General features: G+C 38.6%; 1 protein-coding gene and 1 long non-coding RNA gene across 2 annotated transcripts in view; both read right to left on the reverse strand.

Moving 5' to 3' along the window:
• Positions 1-19,276, reverse strand: part of LOC131438878 (fringe glycosyltransferase) — a 391,338-nt gene that overhangs the window by 64,940 nt on the left and 307,122 nt on the right. The window lies entirely within an intron of this gene.
• On the reverse strand, positions 18,662-19,274 carry LOC131438883 (uncharacterized). The gene is made up of 2 exons (XR_009231004.1): positions 18,930-19,274; positions 18,662-18,843 (listed from the first exon to the last, which is right to left on the reverse strand). It is a non-coding gene; the product is annotated as an uncharacterized LOC131438883 (long non-coding RNA).

Raw genomic sequence — 19,276 nt, forward strand, 5'->3', positions numbered from 1 at the left:
CCCGAAATCGACAAAAATGATGTTTCTGAATCCGAGCCGAAATATGTTGTTTCTGAACCCAAATATGCGAAACCCGATCATTCATTAAAGAAGCTTTTTCAATCCGAACCCGACAAATATTTCATTTCCAAACACAAACCTGACCCGAGCCCGTTTGGTTTGTTTTCGAATTCGAACACGAATCTGACCCGAAAACATTGATTTCGTATTTAGAGTTAAAATACGCCAAATCAGACCGTCTATAAACACAAAGTTTTCAACCCGAACTCGAAAAAAAAATTGTTTTTGAACCCGAACCTGACCCGAGTCTGCTGGGTTTCGTTTTCAACCCCGAGACAAACAAAAATTTAATTCTGAACCCGAATCTGATCCGATCCCTGATCGATGAAATTGTTTTCGAGTCGAGTTTCGAGTTCGAATACGCGAAATCCGAACGTTTATAAATGCAATTTTTTTATTCCAAATCCAAAATTTCTTTTTGCACCCGAACCCGACCCGATCCCGATCGGGTTTGTTTTCGAGACGGGCTTCGAGTTCCAAAACGAAAACCTGGACTGCCCTTAAACGCAAAATTTTCAACCCGAAATCGACAAAAATGTTGTTTCTAAACCAACCAAAATCTGACCCAAGTCCGATGAGCTCGTTTTCGGAGCGGGTTTCTAGTTCGAATAGGCGAAACTCGACTGTGTAAAAATACGAATTTCCAAACCCAAACCAGAATTTTGTTCTTAAGGTCTGAGGACAGAGGGTCACGTGTTGAGTTTTAAATCGACCACGTGGCTCGCTCAATTCTCTTTGCGCATCGTATTTCTCTTGTACTCTCGCGTATATGAGCAAACTGTACCGGGTTGCCAGCATACATTTTATTATTTTGATGAGAAGTTTTATCACATTAATCTATCGTATAGGTTGGACATTACATGGATTCCAATGAACAATGAAAAAATATTCAACTTTTACAAAGGTTGAATGCGAATGTGTTTGGCAGCCTTGTCCAGTCAATTTTATTTCTCTCTCCTTTTTCAGAATGCTATCAGGAAACCAAAGCGAAAAAAAAAATGGCGGATGCATTGAAACTGACTTTGTTTCACAGCAAAATACAAGACTTTATTTTTATCGCGATAACATATATGTTTTTATGTACTAATCGCATCTAAACTAAATTATCTAGACTTTGTCACGGTAGATTTATGATACAAGCCTTCAAAGCCGAGATATTCGATGAACAAGTAGAGCTATGCATTTCCGAGCGTTCCAATTTTCAGCAGTTCTTCAGTCAGAAAAAATACAACACGACCGCTAAACTCAATGAATCATTCTGAAAATTTCACAGAATATTCTCAACTAAATTTCGAAGACATTGTCAGGTGGGTTTTTCTATATTCTGCACCGTTTCCAAGAAAATTCAATTTGAAACGGGAAAGTAGCAAAAAACCTACCACTTTACGGTACTGTCCTCAGCTCTTAAACCCAAATCTGAATCCGAAAAAAATGAGGGTGGGCTTCGGGTTCTAATATTCGAAATCCGACCCCAAAATCTTACAGAAAAAGATCACAGATTTTGTTGTACAAAATATCTTCATCGGGCGAACGATAGAAAAGAAAAAATATAGACGATTAGTTGTGCACACTTAAAAAAAACCTTGTGATTTTGCATCTTATTAGATGCACATAAATGGAGCGTCGCAGCCTACGCAAATTTACGTGGAAGAACATTTAATATTGTGTCTAAGACTCCAATCAAAGTTGAGTGTGGTTTGTAAATACGAAAATGAAGATTAGGTTGAGTATTGATACTCGTAAATAGACGTAATCTATTGCGTCGTAATAAATGAAATGCACCTTTGGAAGCGAAACCGGGCCAGGTGCACTCCAAAAAAAATTGAATTTTACAGGAGACTTAATCCCTCATACGATGTAATTCATAAAGACCTAATTTGTCAAATGACTGAAAATCTCATTTGTAATGACTTAATGTTAGATGAGCTTGAATTTTACTGGTTTCGACTGTAACTTGCATTCTGCTAGCAGGTTCGACTGTATAAATTTAAATGTACCTTTTACCAACCAAGCAGCTGTATGCTTCTGTGACTCAGTCGGTTAACAGATGTACTTGCGATCCAATTATTCTCGGTTCAAGGCGTGACGGTTGCTCTCAGTATTCTTTTTTTTATTTCCATTAATTTCATGTCATGGAGTCTTAGACACAATATTAAATGTTCTTCGACGTAAATTTGAGTGAACTGCGACGCTCCATTTATGTGCATCTAATAAGATGTACAATCACAGGGTTTTTTTTAGTGTGTGGCAACTCTATTCAGTATCGCCACAAAGCTTGGTACAATTTTTCCAACACGAAAGAAAGTGCTTACTTTGCAAGCATCAAATTGATCTAGATCAATTGGCACATGCCGACACTTCGGTTTGCTTTCCTCACCCCGCGAGGGGAAAACTCGTGGCAAAACCAATTTCCCTCCATTTAATTTGCGACTATCAATTACGCTAATTAAACTCCGACCATCGGTAATCGGTAATGGTGCCCTCGAGGTCGCGGGGACAAGTTACGGCAAAGAGTGCCGAGTGCCGAAAGGGGAAGCCCCGGCGAACGATCCTCCGAATGCAGATCGTAAATCACTTGTTTCCCGATCGTAGCGATTCCCGGTCTGTCGTTTGGACCCGCCGAGATTGATGAGCAGTCACTTTTTTCGTTGTTGTTGCCTACCGACAATCGCGTTGATATAATTATGGCCCCAGGGCCTACTGGGAATGCGATACTGCAATGAACTTGCGAATGAGCCTACAGCCTACTGTCTATAATAGCTAGCGGAACGGGGTAAGCCCGTCACGCTATCAGCCTACTCTGATCACACCGGATTAACCGTCTATGGAGACAGGACAATCCCGTGACAGTTGCGGCCCCGCGGCTTATTCCTGTACCTACCGTGTGTGTATGCATGTTTATTTATTCCCGACCCGGTACTCATCAATCTCATTCACAATTATCGGGTTTCATCAATCTGGTGTTCATTGAATGGGGAACCTTTCCCATTCCGGAGCGTTAGTGGATCGAAAAAGACCTGAAGACCTCCCCGTCGCATAGGAACCGGATTAAAGACGAGAGGGTTCGAATCCCGATCGAGATCGATCGTGATCCTTAAGCTTGCCCGGATTGGACCGGGCCGCGGTACGACAGTACGAATCGGATCGGGGGAGAGATTTATCGAAGACAATTTGTAATTGTAAGTCATGTCAGTTTTAATGAGCATTAATTCTGAAAGGATCGCGAATCGGGCGACAGTCGATCCCAATCCGGAGGATGGACTCTCTACCAGGTTTTTTTTTGTACGGTTTGATAGATTGGCTGTTGTTTTCCTTGCTTTGAATGCACATTCCCTGACTCCCTGACTCGATCGGAATACCAGTACAAATTGCAAATCAAAGGTTAAAATTGTCCTCGCGTCCTCGTACCGAACGCGAATTTATCATACCTCTCTTTTCAGCATGATATGCATGCGAAACGCGATTAAGCACCGCTTGATTGTGATTTAAGAGCCCCTTGTTCGAAGAGGACCCGAAGACACGAGTAACTATGCGAGTGTTAACTCGCCGAGGGCGGCCGCACAAAGTAGGAAGCGTGAACGCATTTCCCGCAGCCGCCCCGTAACTGTCAATTGCGGGCGGCTAACATACGGTACACATTCTGGGCGGCTTCTTGTTCGGTCGGTTGGTTGCGATCTGTCCAGTCCGCGTCCCGTCCGAAGCCGTGATGCCAGCAGCAGCAGCTTTGTGCACGGAAAGTTACTCCGAACGTGGTTTTGACATGAAAGACTAGCAAACTTTACCACGATGGAGGGTCGGGAGATGGCGGCGGCGAAGCAACGCTATCGTATTTCAGCGGACCCCGCCTGCTTCGGTTTTTTTTCTGCTTGGATGACGAAAAACTATATTTCCAGTTCAGTGTGCAAGCGGACGACGACGACGGCGGGCAAGGAAACCCGATCGAACGACGAGTAAATTACTTTCAGCTTAAACTCTGGGCCCTACTGTGCGGAAACGGGGGCCCGGAGGAAAGTTCGGGATGGTGGAGACCCAGCTGCGGGACCAAAATCGTGCAACCTCCCTGCATGTGATCTATTGACTTTGATTCTGTCTGACGCTGGTCTTGCCCTGTTCCACCACCCGACCCGGTGCCAGATTTTGCATGCATGTTCTTGTCGGATTAGATTAGACAGCTACAAAGCAAAAATGTTACCGTCCGTGTGTGTACGGCGGGGACCTAGATTTGAACGGTTGAATGCGTTTCAAGTTCTTCGGTTTTCGTTTTGTGGACTGCACATTCCGAACGGAATGGGAACTGCTCCTTAGGGGATCGAACCGGACCGAACCGACCGGACTCATCACGGTGGCATATTCTTGAAAGGCTGCTTGAACATATTGTGAGTTTACAATGTGAACTACCTCCTCCTCGGGTCCGGAGATGACTTCAAATGTCAGTCAAAATATTTGAAGGTTGGTAGCACCTTTGGGTGCCGAGCAAATTTCAACATTAATCAAACTGCAAACTGTGGTGTTATGATCGAGTTTAGAATTGATAGTGGCAGTTGCACGAATTCTTTTGTTTTTTTTTTGTGTGTGTTCAAACCAATAATCAGTCATGTCCGATCGATTTCACCAGTTGACCGCGCACAACACAAAACAAAACAAAAACAGAGAATGCCAATGTCAAATACTAAATTAACCATCGGAATTGGTCCACTTATTTAAACAGTTACAAATCATCCGCACACACCGGAATGGCCCCGTGGAAAAGTAATTAGTCCGTCGGGACAATTACGGGGCCGGTTTGCGTTCGAGTAAGTAACGGACCGGAGGGGAGGACTTTCACAATCGGTTCGTTTTGATTTGCGAGATTACCCGCGAGACCCAGACGCGAAGGAACTCTTCGTGTGTGTTGGCAACCATCGCCGTAAAGTGGCCACAATTGTTCCAGTGAAAAGTTAGTTACCAGTTGGCGGCAGCAGCAGCAGTTGGTTGCGTGCATGCATGCATGCAACAGTTGCAGATCACTCTCCAAGAAAACCGACAAGAATGGCAAGAATCTACCAAGTATTTATTTTTGTATCAAATGATTGGGGTCACAGCAGGCGCAGCAAAAACCACAACAACAGAAGAAAAAAAAAGCCACGACAGCCGACAGTATCGAATTCCGACTTGCGGACTGTCGAGAGCAAAACAGCAGAGGAAGAAAAAAAATCTGCAACGAGGAAAATAATGATTAAATGATTGCAATTTTTGCCGATAATAATAGAGCCTCGGAACACAATTCTCGGACTGTACGGTGCACGTTTGTCCCAGCACGGAAGATATGACGGCCGAACCGAACCGAGCGAAAGTATTTCCGATGTTCACTCCGAGTCACTAGCGGTCGGGCGCCTTTGCTAAGGGATTTTGCACTTGCAGTTTTTGACAGCAGACCTTGGCTATTGATGATCACATGGTCCGGGTCGCGTCCGTTCGTTGAATATGGGTTAGCGAAAGCATGATTACGGGGTATCTCGGTTGTCTGGTTTGGCTTCAGACTTTGACAGACGGCTGATTTGACGGATTTTTTTTGTCCAGGGCAGGCTTGGGTGAAACAAAATGATTATACCGGTGATGTTTGGATTTTACGAGCTTGTTTCTTCGATGCACTCATCGTAGTAAGCAGGGGGAAAAAATGAAAGAAATAAGCATTATTTCCGAGGACGGTATAGTAATACTAGGGCAGAAGCCGATAGTTAGGGATTTTCGTTCCAGGAAATAAATTATTGCTGGCACATCTAGTATCAAAATTTGAATAGTTTTGTGCAGATATCGTAACCGACGAAGAAAATTAAGAATGAAATCATGTTTACTTGTGTTGGTAATTTGTGAAACTCACCGCTTGGAGGAGCGCGAGATTCATTGTATTGTTAACATTTCTACTAAAGTGTGCCATGAGTGCAACAAAAACCAATGTCAACATTGTCACTCATTTCTCTACCTTTTTACGTTATTGTTTATAATAGGAAAACAGTATTCTATAGAAAATTGCTGGAGAATATCTCCATCCGTTTCTTTATTTGAATTTCCGAAGTGAACAGAAAGCTAATTATATGAACTTTTATGTTGTAGATCTTATTCCAACGTGCGTATAATAATTATTATTCGCCTAAACTTGAAGATTGGATTTAGTTTTGCGGAGTCATTGGAGAGAAAAAGGCTCATAAATCCAGTAGACCACCGACAAATTTTCTCTGCTCATTTCAAGCTTTCAATGTTTAGAGATCCAATCAAGGATGGCTTAAATCGTATCAAAGAACGCTCACTAGCAAGAGTAAATTTTTTTCGAACAAGAACAGGATCTTGGTGGGGTGCTCATCCGGAAAATCTAATAAAACTGTATCAGACAACGATACTTTCAGTGATGGAATATGGATGCGTTTGCTTTCGTTCCGCTGCAAACTCTCATATTATCAAATTAGAGCGAATTCAATATCGTTGTTTGCGAATTGCTTTAGGCTGCATGCACTCGACACATACAATGAGTCTTGAAGTTCTTGCGGGAGTTCTTCCATTGAAAGATCGTTTTTGGGAGCTTTCATCGCTACTAAGATGTGAGGTACTGAATCCTCTAGTTATTAATAACTTCGAAAGGCAAGTTGAGCTTCAATCACAAACAAGATTCATGACAGTATATTTTAACCATATGTCACAGGAAATCAACCCTTCAAGATATATTCCTATCCGTGTCAGCTTCCTAAATGTCCCTGACTCAACTTTATTTATCGACACATCCATGCAGCGCGAAGTGCGTGGAATCCCGGAACACCTACGCTCGATGGAAATCCCAAAAATATTTACAAGTAAGTTCAGGCATATTGACTCTGAGAAAATATTTTACACGGACGGATCACGAATTGAAGAGGCTACTGGGTTTGGTATATTCAACAAAAATGTTTCGGCTTCATTCAGGCTTCAAGAACCTGCATCTGTTTATATAGCAGAGTTAGCAGCAGTTCATTAAAGTTTGAATGTAATCGTCACATTATCTCCCAGCCACTATTTTCTCTTCACAGATAGTCTGAGTGCAATTGAAGCCATTCGCTCAAACACTGCTGGCAAAAATTAACCGTTTTTCAAACATAATTCAGGAACTTTGTTTGGGAGCATACGACTTTTCGTATGAATCTGAATTTGCAGAAAAGAAATTTTCCGAGAAAATTAATTGAAGTTATTTGTCACACACGCATTTGCTGATCTCGACGAACTGATTCGAATGGTATATGGATGTTATGTTCTTCCAGCATTGATTGCTGTAAGTAGTTTAAAACAATATAATTAAAAAAAAATCTGCCATCATCTGGTTCATATATGTCATATTCGAACGATTATGTTGCCAAAAACGAGCCGTGCTAAAATCGGTCCGAGGCACATTGTCATGAAAAAGGATGCTGTACACAGTCTTTTTGGTACTTAGAAACAATTGTATGTAACAGAATAAAAAATCGTGTTTTCCGTTGCTCCCAAGCACTTCTTTGTCGTACAGCGTTCAAAACTCGTACTGCTGGAATAGGGGGAAAAGTCGCTTACAGAAAAATTTAGATATCTCCGTTAAAAATGGACGGATTTTAACAATCTATGGCTTGTTGGATAGGTATTACCGTGCGGAATCTAAGTCTGAAAACATATTCTGTTTTCAAGGTCAATTGTGACAGATACTGTCAAAAAACTGAAAATTTTGACATAAAATTTTGTATAACTCAAAAAGTAAACATCCGATCTCAAAACCATTCAATAGCGTTTTGGGTGACGGGGAGACCTTTCATTTGCGACTAGTTTGATGAAAATCGGTCCAGCCATCTCTGAGATCTCGACCTCTTAGTTGACAACACACATACGGACACACACACATACACACACACACACACAGACATTTGCTCAGTTCGTCGAGCTGAATCGATTGGTATATGTCATTCGGCCCTCCGGGCCTCGGAAAAATTTTCGAAAGTTTGAGCGAATTCTATACCTATTTTTTATATATATAAAAATAGGTAAAAAGGTAAAATTATGCATAAATTTTCCAGAAAAGAATAAACTTATGCATTAGCTTCTACAAAATTATGAAATTCTATATTTTCTACAATTATTCCAAACGAAGTATGCATAAAAAATAACACGAAACAAGTTATGACTAGAAAACTAGTTTTAAGGGGGTTGCCATAATTCAGTAATTAAAACTAACATTGAAAAGACCTAAAAAAAAGTTCCACCGAGTTACACTTAGATTTTTTTATGATATTGGGCACATCTTTTCCTACAAATTTTGTAAAAATCAGCTGCATAAAGTTGTATATTTCGCTTCGGTGCAAGGTTTTATCCTAGGTAAAAAAGGTAAAATGTTGCATAACTTTGCCAGGAAAGAACAAACCTATGCACTATCTTCAACAAAAATATGCGATTTTATAAATTCTACAATTATTCCAAACAAAGTATGCATAACAAAATAGCTCGAAACAATTTATGAATAAAAAACTGATTTTAAGGGGGTTGCCATAAAAACGCTTTGTATATCCGAAACGGTGCGACCTAGACTTTTGGTATATTTGACAAAGTAAATTATTTTTAATAGTTCTAAAACTATGTAGAAGAAAAAAAAATTCTATCTCTTCAGATAAAAAAGTTATGGTTACGTTTTTTGTCAAAGTAGGCCATGAACAATTAATGATATGATCAAATTACGCGGTATATATTTGTAAATAATTTCTTCAAAGCAACTATATGCATTAAAAGAACGGTTTGGCAGCTACTGATTTATGTCCACGTTTTACCTATTTTTATATATATAAAAAATAGGTATAGAATTCGCTCAAACTTTCGAAAATTTTTCCGAGGCCCGGAGGGCCGAATGACATATACCAATCGATTCAGCTCGACGAACTGAGCAAATGTCTGTGTGTGTGTATGTGTGTGTGTCCGTATGTGTGTTGTCAACTAAGAGGTCGAGATCTCAGAGATGGCTGGACCGATTTTCATCAAACTAGTCGCAAATGAAAGGTCTCCCCGTCACCCAAAACGCTATTGAATGGTTTTGAGATCGGATGTTTACTTTTTGAGTTATACAAAGTTTTATGTCAAAATTTTCAGTTTTTTGACAGTATCGGTCCCAATTGACCTTGAAAACAGAATATGTTTTCAGACTTAGATTCCGCACGGTGATACCTATCCAACAAGCCATAGATTGTTAAAATCCGTCCATTTTTAACGGAGATATCGAAATTTTTCTGTAAGCGACTTTTCCCCCTATTCCAGCAGTAGGAGTTTTGAGCGCTGTATGACAAAGAAATGCTTGGGAGCAACGGAAAACACGATTTTTTATACTGTTACATACAATTGTTTCTAAGAACCAAAAGGATTGTGTACAGCATTCTTTTTCATGACATTTAGCCTCGGACCGATTTTGGCACGGCTCGTTTTTGGCAACATAATCGTTCGAATATGACATATATAAACCAGATGATGGCAGAATTTTTTTTAATTATTTTGTTTTAAACTACTTACAGCAATAAATGCTGGAACAACATAACATCCATATACCATTCGAATCAGTTCGTCGAGATCAGCAAATGCGTGTGTGACAAATAACTTCAATTAATTTTCTCGGAAAATTTCTTTTCTACAAATTCAGATTCATACGAAAAGTCGTATGCTCCCAAACAAAGTTCCTGCATTATGTTTGGTTCCGACCTCTGGTTTCGGAACTACAGGATGATATGTGAAACGAAATCAAAATTGTGTAACTCATTTTTCTCGTAGATGGCTGAACCGATCTAAGATTCAAATGAAATCTAAGAATCATCTAAGATTCAAATGAAAAGTTTCAAAGTTCTATAAAACATCTTGCTTTTCAGTCAGATCCAACTTCCGGTTTCGGGGATTGTATAAAAATGTCTATTCCACATAATTTAATCAGGTTTATTGGGTTAGCAGATTTGGATAGTCGATAAAAAAATTAACTTTTTTCAGTTTTAGTGGTATTCAGTTGTCGATCAGAAGGCACCTAAAAATTTAATTCGTGCTATGATCTCTCAAAGATGTCTTAACTGATTTTCAAATGTTTTGAAACAAATGTAAACTGTACAGCTACTCAGGTAAATTTATCTGACTTCGGCCATACCGCTTTTAGAATTCCGGTTCCAGTATAAAATCGTTTCTCAAAGCTCAATCGTTTTCTCAAAAAAAGCCTAATCAAATTTCAGAAACAAAAATTTTAATTAAAACAAACTTATATACAAAAATTAATTATTTTATCCAATTATGACTTCCGGTTCTCGAATTACATGATGATGAATTTTTAAAATTCAAACCGATATAGAAGATGACAATCCCGAAAAGCTTCAAAGTTGAACTCAAAACTGTTGTAATTTATTCGTCATATGGCCATACGAATCGGTTTGGGTTATGCTGGTTCCTGAATACCGGCTCTGGAAATACCTTAAATTACGGTAAACTCTAGAGTGGAACTTACATATCATGGCATGTTTAATCGATTATCACACTTCTAGATTCAAATTCGATCCGATTTGCAGTTTCGACATTACAGAGTAATGAGTGATTAAAATCTCAAATTGTCGCTTAAAACGAGGGTCATTAAAATAATGTCATGAAAACTTAAACACCGAAGAATATTCATGCAAAAAACACATGCGGATTGATAAAAATAGGTATCATCTCACTGCTAGGTGGATTAAACACCTTTTTATTGATTCGAACCACTGTGCGTCATATCGAATAATAATTATCAAATCACAATAGTTTGGGTCCCGGCTCATTGCTCCATTCCAGGCAACATTTTAGCCAAACGTGGTGCTATTGAGGGTGAAATTTATGAGAGACCGATTGCTTTCAACGAATTCAATAGCGCGTCTCACCAAAGAACACTTGCCAGGCGGTAAGCTTCTTGGGATAAAGATTATCTGGGTCAGTGGATGCACTCAATTATTCCTAAAATATCGACAAAGGCATGGTTCAAGGGACTAGATGTGAGTAACAGATCGGCTGAAAAGTTCGTATCGTTTCTATGAGAGGGCGCCACTAGAATTAAATCCATACCATTTTCAGTTAGTACCAACCTTCAAAAGATACGTGTATAAATTTGACAGCTGTCTGATTATTAGTTTGTGAGATATTGCATTTTGAGTGAAGCTACTTTTGTTATTGTGAAAAAAATGAAAAAAATAAAGGAATTTCGTGTGTTGATGAAACACTACTTTTTGATGAAAAAAAGTGCCGCCGATGCCAAAAAATGGCTTGATGAGTGTTACCCAGACTCTGCACCGGGCGAAGCAACAATTCGTAAGTGGCTTGCAAAATTTCGTACTGGTCATATGAGCACCGAAGACGATGAACGCAGTGGACGTCCAAAAGAGGCTGTTACCGATGAAAACGTGAAAAAAATCCACAAAATGATTTTCAATGGCCGTAAAGTGAAGTTGATCGAGATAGCTGACACCCTAAAGATATCAAGAGAATGTGTTTGACATGTTATTCACGAATATTTGGATATGAGAAAGCTTTGTGCAAAATGGGTGCCGCGTGAGCTCACAATCGATCAAAAACAACAACGAATTGATGATTCTGAGCAGTGTTTGGAGCTGTTATATCGAAATAAAACCGATTTTTTCCGTCGATATATAACAATGGACGAAACATGGCTCCATCACTTCACTCCGGAGTCCAATCGACAGTCAGCTGAGTGGACTGCACGCGATGAACCGAACCCAAAGCGTGGAAAGACTCAACAATCGGTCGGTAAGGTTATGGCGTCTGTATTTTGGGATTCGCGTGGTGTAATTTTCATCCACTACCTTGAAAAGGGAAAAACCATCAACAGTGACTATTATATAGCGTTATTAGAGCTATATATCAAATAAACGGCCTCATTTGAAGAAGAAAAAAGTTTTGTTTCATCAAGACAATGCACCGTGTCACAAGTCGATGGAAACCATGCTGAAATTGAACGAATTGGGCTTCGAATTGCTCCCTCATCCACCGTATTCTCCAGATTTGGCCCCCAGTGACTTTTTCCTGTTCTCAGACCTCAAGAGAATGCTCGCTGGTAAAAAATTTAGAAGCAATGAAGAGGTAATCGCTGAAACTGAGGCCTAGTTTGAGGCAAAGGACAAATCGTACTACAAAAATGGTATCGAAAAGTTGGAAGATCGCTATAATCGCTGTATCGCCTCTGATGGCAATTATGTTGAATAATAAAAACGAATTTTGGCAAAAAATGTGTGTTTTTTATTAAACGATACGAACTTTTCAGCCGAACTGTTAGGGACATCATTTGCGTGATGTCCAGACTCATGTCCAAACACTACACGTTAGATGCGCATCTCCTTCGAATTGGACTTTCCGAAACTAATCATTGTGCTTGTGGCGAAGGTTATCGAGATATTGACCAAGTCGTTTGGACATGCGTGGAGTATCGTGATGTCAGATCTCAACTATTAAATTCTTTGCGTACCCAAGGTAGACTATCCAATGTCCCAGTTCGAGACATTCTTGCTTGTCGTGACCTTGCTTACATGAAACTTCTTTATCATTTCATATAGACAATTGAAGTTTCAATTTAAAAATTGACCCTTTTGAGACTTAGTTCTTATGGTTCAAGTCGCACTGTTGCTGTCGATCTTTTGATTTTTATTCCATTCGATTTAAAGCCATTTAACTTTCAAATTACACGATTTGACATGTTCTTGAATATAAATTTGTGTGAATCTGATGTGATGTGCATCTGATAAGATATAAAATCACAAGAATTTTTCGAACTGTGTCAGACCCAGAATTCAGATTCGTGTTCGTAATTCAGGCTCAGTATCCTACTTTCCGATTCAGAATTTAGGTGCAGATGCAAAATTACTGAAACCAGAATCAAGGTCTGGGATCAGAACTCATGTCCAAAATACACAAAATCCTATGTAAGGAGTGTATCGAAAAGTAGTTAGCAACATTGATTATTGAATAAAAAAGCGAAAAAAACATATTTTGACATCAGTTATCGATATATTGTAGAAAATTTTTATGCATTTCACAGATTATATTGAAGAAAATCCTAGTTTCTGTGAAACGCTCGCACTTTGGACTTGACATTCTTCATTAAATTTTGCACAGTTACTTTTGTGGCTTTCCTGGTGGCAGCTGTCCAGTTTTTTTTAACTCCTGCATGTTTTGGGACACTGTACCTTTCTTCCGAAAGTGCCGCTTGACAATTGCCCAATACCTTTCAATTGGCCGAAGATCCGGGCAGTTTGGTGGGTTGATGTCCTTTTCCACGAATTGTACATTATTTTTTGACAACCACTGTAGCACGGAGTTGGCGTAGTGGGCTGAAGCCAAATTCGGCCAGAAGAGAGGAGGAGCCTTATGCTTTCTGTACAGTGGCAGCATTCTCTTCTTCAAACATCCTTCCTCGTACACCTTGGCGTTGATTGTGCCCTTCGTAAAGAAAATCGACGACCGCAAACCACAGGTACAAATTGCTTGCCAGACCAACACCTTCTGCCGAAACTTTTCCATCGCCACCGTGGTGTCAGCGTCGTCCAGGTCCTGGTACACCGATTTCGTATAATATTGCGGTCCGGGTAGCGCTCGAGAGTCTTCCTTGGCGTAGGTTTCGTCGTCGATCAGGATGCATCCGTCTTTATTCTGTAGAATTCGGTTATACAGTTTTTGCGCTTTTGTTTTGGCCTGAACTTGCTGTACCAGGGACCTTTTCGACACCTTCTGTTTCTTGTACGTTTTCAGGGAGTTCCGAACTTTGATCCGTTGAATCATCCCGATGCTGGTGTTGAACTGCTTGGCCAAATCCCGCATCGACGCCGATGGGTTTTTTCCTGATGTACTCAACCACTTTTAAGTCCCGGCCGGGCTGGCTGGGACTCGTTTTCCTACCGGATCGGGGCAAATCCTTCATGGAAAGGGTCTTACCGAACTTCTCGGTAATATTTTCAACACTGGTGTGGTGCACTTTCACCTGTTTTGCAATTTCGTTGTACGTGACACCACTTTCTGAGCACCAAGTTTGCAGAATTTTCTTTCGCGTTTGCGGGTCAATTCGACTCATCATTGAAACGATAAACCGTACCGAAACCAATCGATTGCGCAGCTGTTATTGACATGTAAACAAACATGTCACCGCAAAACACGCTGCAAAAAATTAAGCCATTTCCGAGTAATAACTGTTTGAATGTTGCTAACTACTTATCGATACACTCCTTATTCCTGTCAAGAGTTCAGGTCTATAACCCAAGTTCAAAATACAGGCCTATAATTCGGATCCTGATTTTCAGGTTCAGAATTTAAGTCCAGAATACAGATGAAGAGTCGAGATTCAGGATCTAGTTTCAGGTTCAAAAACTCTGTCAGGAGCTGATCCGGGGTCAGAATTCTGACCCAAAACCAAAGTCCAAGACCAGGTAGAAAAATAAATTCCAAAATCCAGATGCAGAATTCAGGTTCAGGTAAAAAAAATTGATCTCTGTCAAGAATTTTGGTCCAGAATCTGAGTCCAATTTCAGAATTCAGATCCAAACTAAGAATTTCGGTCCAGAATCGAAGTTCCGATTTTAAGTTCAGAATTCAGATTCTGCACTCAGATCACAAATTCATGCTTACTCAATTCAGGTCCAGGTTCTGAGTTCCAATTGTAGTACGTAATCCTGGTCTGGAATTCAGATCTTGGCTTAGAATTACAAAATCCAAGTCCAGATTCAAAATCCAAAAAAAGAATTATGTTTCAGATCCAAAATACAGAATCACGATCCAAAGTCAGAATGCAGGTTCAGAAACTAGGTCTTTAATCATGCTTCAAAATTTTAGCCCAGAGCCCAAGTCCAGAGTTATGCTTTTTGTAATCCAGTTGAGGTTCAGAATCCAAAATCGGGTTCAAGTTCCAGGTTCACGATTCTGGTGCAACCCGAGTATCTCGGTCAAATTTTTTGAGTAAAAATCTTGTTTGGAATCCGGAATCTAGCTCCAGATTTAGACCCCAAACCTTCATTGAAAGTTCAAGCCAAGAAATCAGGTTCAGATCTAGAATGCAAATCCATGCTCAGTATCCAAGTGTAGATTTCTGCATTAGGTTCAAAAACTATGTCCAGATTTAGTATTCAGATCCAGAAACCTTGTCGGATGTCCAAATCTAGAGTTCTGGCTCAGAATCCATCTATTGATTAGAATTGAGGAATCTTAGAGAACTCAGATCCAGAATCCAATTCAGGCTCATAGTTCAAGTGCCAAATAGTTTCAAAGTTTAGTTTCGGAAACTCTGTCAGAAGTTCAGAAAACAGAATTCTGGCGTAGAGTCCAGATCCAGATTCTAGGTTAAGATCTCTGCCAGACGATGGAGAATCTCTTTCAAGAATCCAGGTTCAGATTCCACATCGTTGAAGTCTTCAGTGTTACGTCTGATGAGTCCCAAAACTACATAGCATTCACAAATAGCATGACAATGAGTGGCCCTCAGTGGCTACCTTGTTTCGACTCGTGAAAAACAGAAAGAGTCTTCTTAACTTGCCTCAAAACTGTTTCAATTATTAGATCATAGTAGTTGCTTGGACGGTTCAGGTTCCAAAACTACCGGTTAAAATGAAACCTACGCGATGTTCTTGTATTCCAGCACATTGTCTAAACAAATTTTTTTTCGGTCTTCAATCGCTTCAGTTATGCATACTAATACTTGCTGTAGATTGTGCTTTTTTTATTTTTTTGGAATAAGTATTTGCAAAATCTTGTTCATGCTATGACTCAATACTGATCCTTTGTAACATCTGTTTCGATCCCCACGAAGCTCTTGAGACCACTATTTCACGGAAGGAGCACTAGCCCCACAGTATTTATTCAGCTTTTGCTTCCCAGAAATGTCTTTTTAAAGAGCGAAAACCTTTTTTCATTAAGTTTTATAACATGTATAAACAATTAATGTGTAAATAATATGTCAAAACCGATTAAGTACATCAAGCCTTCAAAAAATTATGTATGTACAGTTTCATTTCAAAACCATCGCAAAGGAGCCTATATAATAATTTTTGAATTTGATAAATTTTTCTATGAAATATAGTTTTTTTCAAACATCTCACAGAATACGTCAAAATTTTTACCTCATTTTGCTATAATTCCAGTTTTCTCATTTTCTTTGTTTAGATCTTTTGCTCACAAAAATGTTGTAATCTTCTTACCGTATTCTTCACTTCCAACAAAACACTATGATAAAAGCTCTCAAACGGTCATAGCTTAGCGGATTAAGTGCAATATAAATAATGTATCATTGTAGCTTTCCAATGAAACTGTAGTTTGAAGTTTTTACAGGTACATGCATAAAGCTTTTTTTATGTGTTCTTTTTTTATGCGACTTTTTTATGCGAATTTCCAGAGTTACGCGTTTTTTTTTATGCAAAGCTTCAGAGTTATGCGGTTTTTTATGCGAATTTTCAGAGTTATGCATAAAACACAGACTTCAGTGTACTATCATAACCTACAAATTGAAACTATTTTGAATAATCAAATTTAACAGAATTTTTATCCATTTTGTTCATCGTCGCTCTATATGATGGTTTAAAATTTTGTAGCTCTGAATTCGAAAGTAGGATCCAGAATAATCAAATAGGAATAGTTTTGAGACAAATTTTGAAGAAATTTTCCCCTTTTTTGCTTCGTCGCTCCTAATGACGGAGGTTTTTGACTACTATTTTCGATACTTCCGAAACCGGGAGCCGACATATCATGATTGTAGTTTTTTTGGCCAATAACTAACAACTCGTAAGCAACATAAATTGTATATGGCTAATTCAAAGGTTTTTTTTTGTTCACGCTCTCCAAATGAACATTTTTCTACTTATCACAATGTAATTTCGGAACCGGAACTCATATATGCATAAAAACCAGTAATGTTGTACGTGTATTTAAGTCCTTTCAATTGAATCAAAGTTTCCAAAAAAAAATTTTTTCAGCCATCTGCGAGAACGTTCAGTGCTTATTATTTGCAGTTTTTTTCACATATCATTCTGTAACTCTAGAACAGGAGGTCCGACCCGGAAAAAATCTCAATAGCGTTCAGCAATCTCCAAGACAATCAAGAGCATTTTTGCACACACAACATTAAGGCATTATCACATCACTAGGAGGATTACGAGAAGGTTTGTTATGATAAATATGCCGAAAATTTTACGATTTGGCAAGCGAATTGCGGCTGCGGACAAATTTTCATAACAAATGAATCAATGAACTCGAAACTCAAACTGCCAATATAGTCGAAGCAATAGAAATGAAGAAGTTTTTTTGGAGCAAGCTTCCAAAATGACCTACCATTCTAGAATCAGTTTATGAGACAATTACTATCGCAACAACCACTAAAATGACATTCAAATAAGGACATGCCCTGAAAACGTGTTTTACCGTGCTAAACCGAAACTAAAAGGTTACACAGTTTCTTTCCAATCTCAAAGAAATTTTCAAAAATTTTGACCACTACTTCTGTCCACTGTGAGCAATTTCAGATACCAACAGCAAAAATCAGGATCGGCTTGCTTCGATTCGGATAACGGATAACGACAAAGCATTTGTTTTGCAAAGGTGAAATCAAACCTACTCAAGACTGAGATTTGAAAAAGGCGTCAATATTTTTGCCAGCACTTTTTTTTTTAAATCGTTGTGGATCGGAAACTGTAAATTGCATTAAAATTATGTCAAAAACAAAATCAGTGGTAGGGAATCGATTGGAAACTCGCAGAAAATATGCACTGAAAAAAAGTTAAAAGCTTATTTGAGAACTAAATAATGAAACGAAAAACTATAACACAAAACAAATTTTCAACAATTTAATTGTAAACAGAAGCTTGGAATTAAACCCTGATACGCGATTTTCCCCCCCGATTTTTTAATAATAATAATAATAATAATAATAATAATAATAATAATAATAATAATAATAATAATAATAATAATAATAATAATAATAATAATAATAATAATAATAATAATAATAATAATAATAATAATAATAATAATAATAATGATAATAATAATAATAATAATAATAACAAAAATAATTCTAAACTTCTAGTTTAAAATAAAAAATAGTCATGTAAACACGGAAACACAATTTCAATTTTATTAACGTTTCGTCTCCGACTCGTCAGTGTAGAACAGAGATTATGTTGAGCTGTTATGCTACCTAGCAGTTCAACATAAACTGCTTAGTTGCAGAATGCTTTCTATTATTTGTCCTAAGCACGAAAAAATGCTAACCCCTAAATGGCAGATCCAAAAAAATAAACTTGTCCAGAGTGATCTTACTCCTAGAAGAAGCTGTTTTCAAGATGTTTAGACATGAAATTCAACGAAGTCAGGTTTTTTTTAAATTTCTGATTGACCATAAATCCCACTGCTTGAGCTGGTTAAGGTTAAGAAGATATTCATTGAATTTTGCTTCGACCAAACCGGACAAAGGAATAAACCTACACATATTTGATATGTGCCTTCCACTTCTCCACGCATTTATGAGGAACCGTGAATTGACATCTTCGATAAAAAGTCTTAATCTGTTGAGCTAGAAAGAGGTCGTTTTTAGTTCAGAAACACACAGTTTCACTAGGATTTCCAAATCGAAAACCTGTTACTTCGATTCTATTCTCATATAACATTTTAATTTATAATCACATTCAAAATGGCGGCTGTGGATCTGTTCGCTTGTGCTCTCGTGGTGCTTTCCATGCTGACTCTTCTTGTCGTTCCGGTTCTTCAGCAATTGACCTTCTGCCCTTAATCCTATTCAAAATAGCAAGCAAAGAAAATCAATTGTGAGTTTGGTTTGGTGTTTAAGCTGATGGGTAGAAATTTCCATGGATAATTACATGGTCATTACGTTTCCCAAAGGTCCCTGGGCATTGACCAATACCAGGCCAAGCACAAGAATAGCACAAATGAGAATGATTCGGTGGTTCATTTTGAAAAGATCCGAAAAACTTATCTGATGCATCGATGCTCGAATCGTGCTATTTAAATAGTTGGCAGAGGCTCGGTCAAATTGGTTTCGGTCTTAAATAGGGTGTAAATTGATTTGGTTCTCCGATTGTAGAAATTCAAAACGCCTTCAATGTTGATTTTTCACGCATTAAAGCAAATTCAGAATTTAGGTAAATTATTGTAATACTTTCTAACCAGTTATGGGTAAATAAGATTAACAGGATGGTGATTTGCT

The sequence above is a fragment of the Malaya genurostris genome, chromosome 3 (assembly GCF_030247185.1).
Source record: "Malaya genurostris strain Urasoe2022 chromosome 3, Malgen_1.1, whole genome shotgun sequence".
NCBI lineage: Eukaryota > Metazoa > Arthropoda > Insecta > Diptera > Culicidae > Malaya > Malaya genurostris.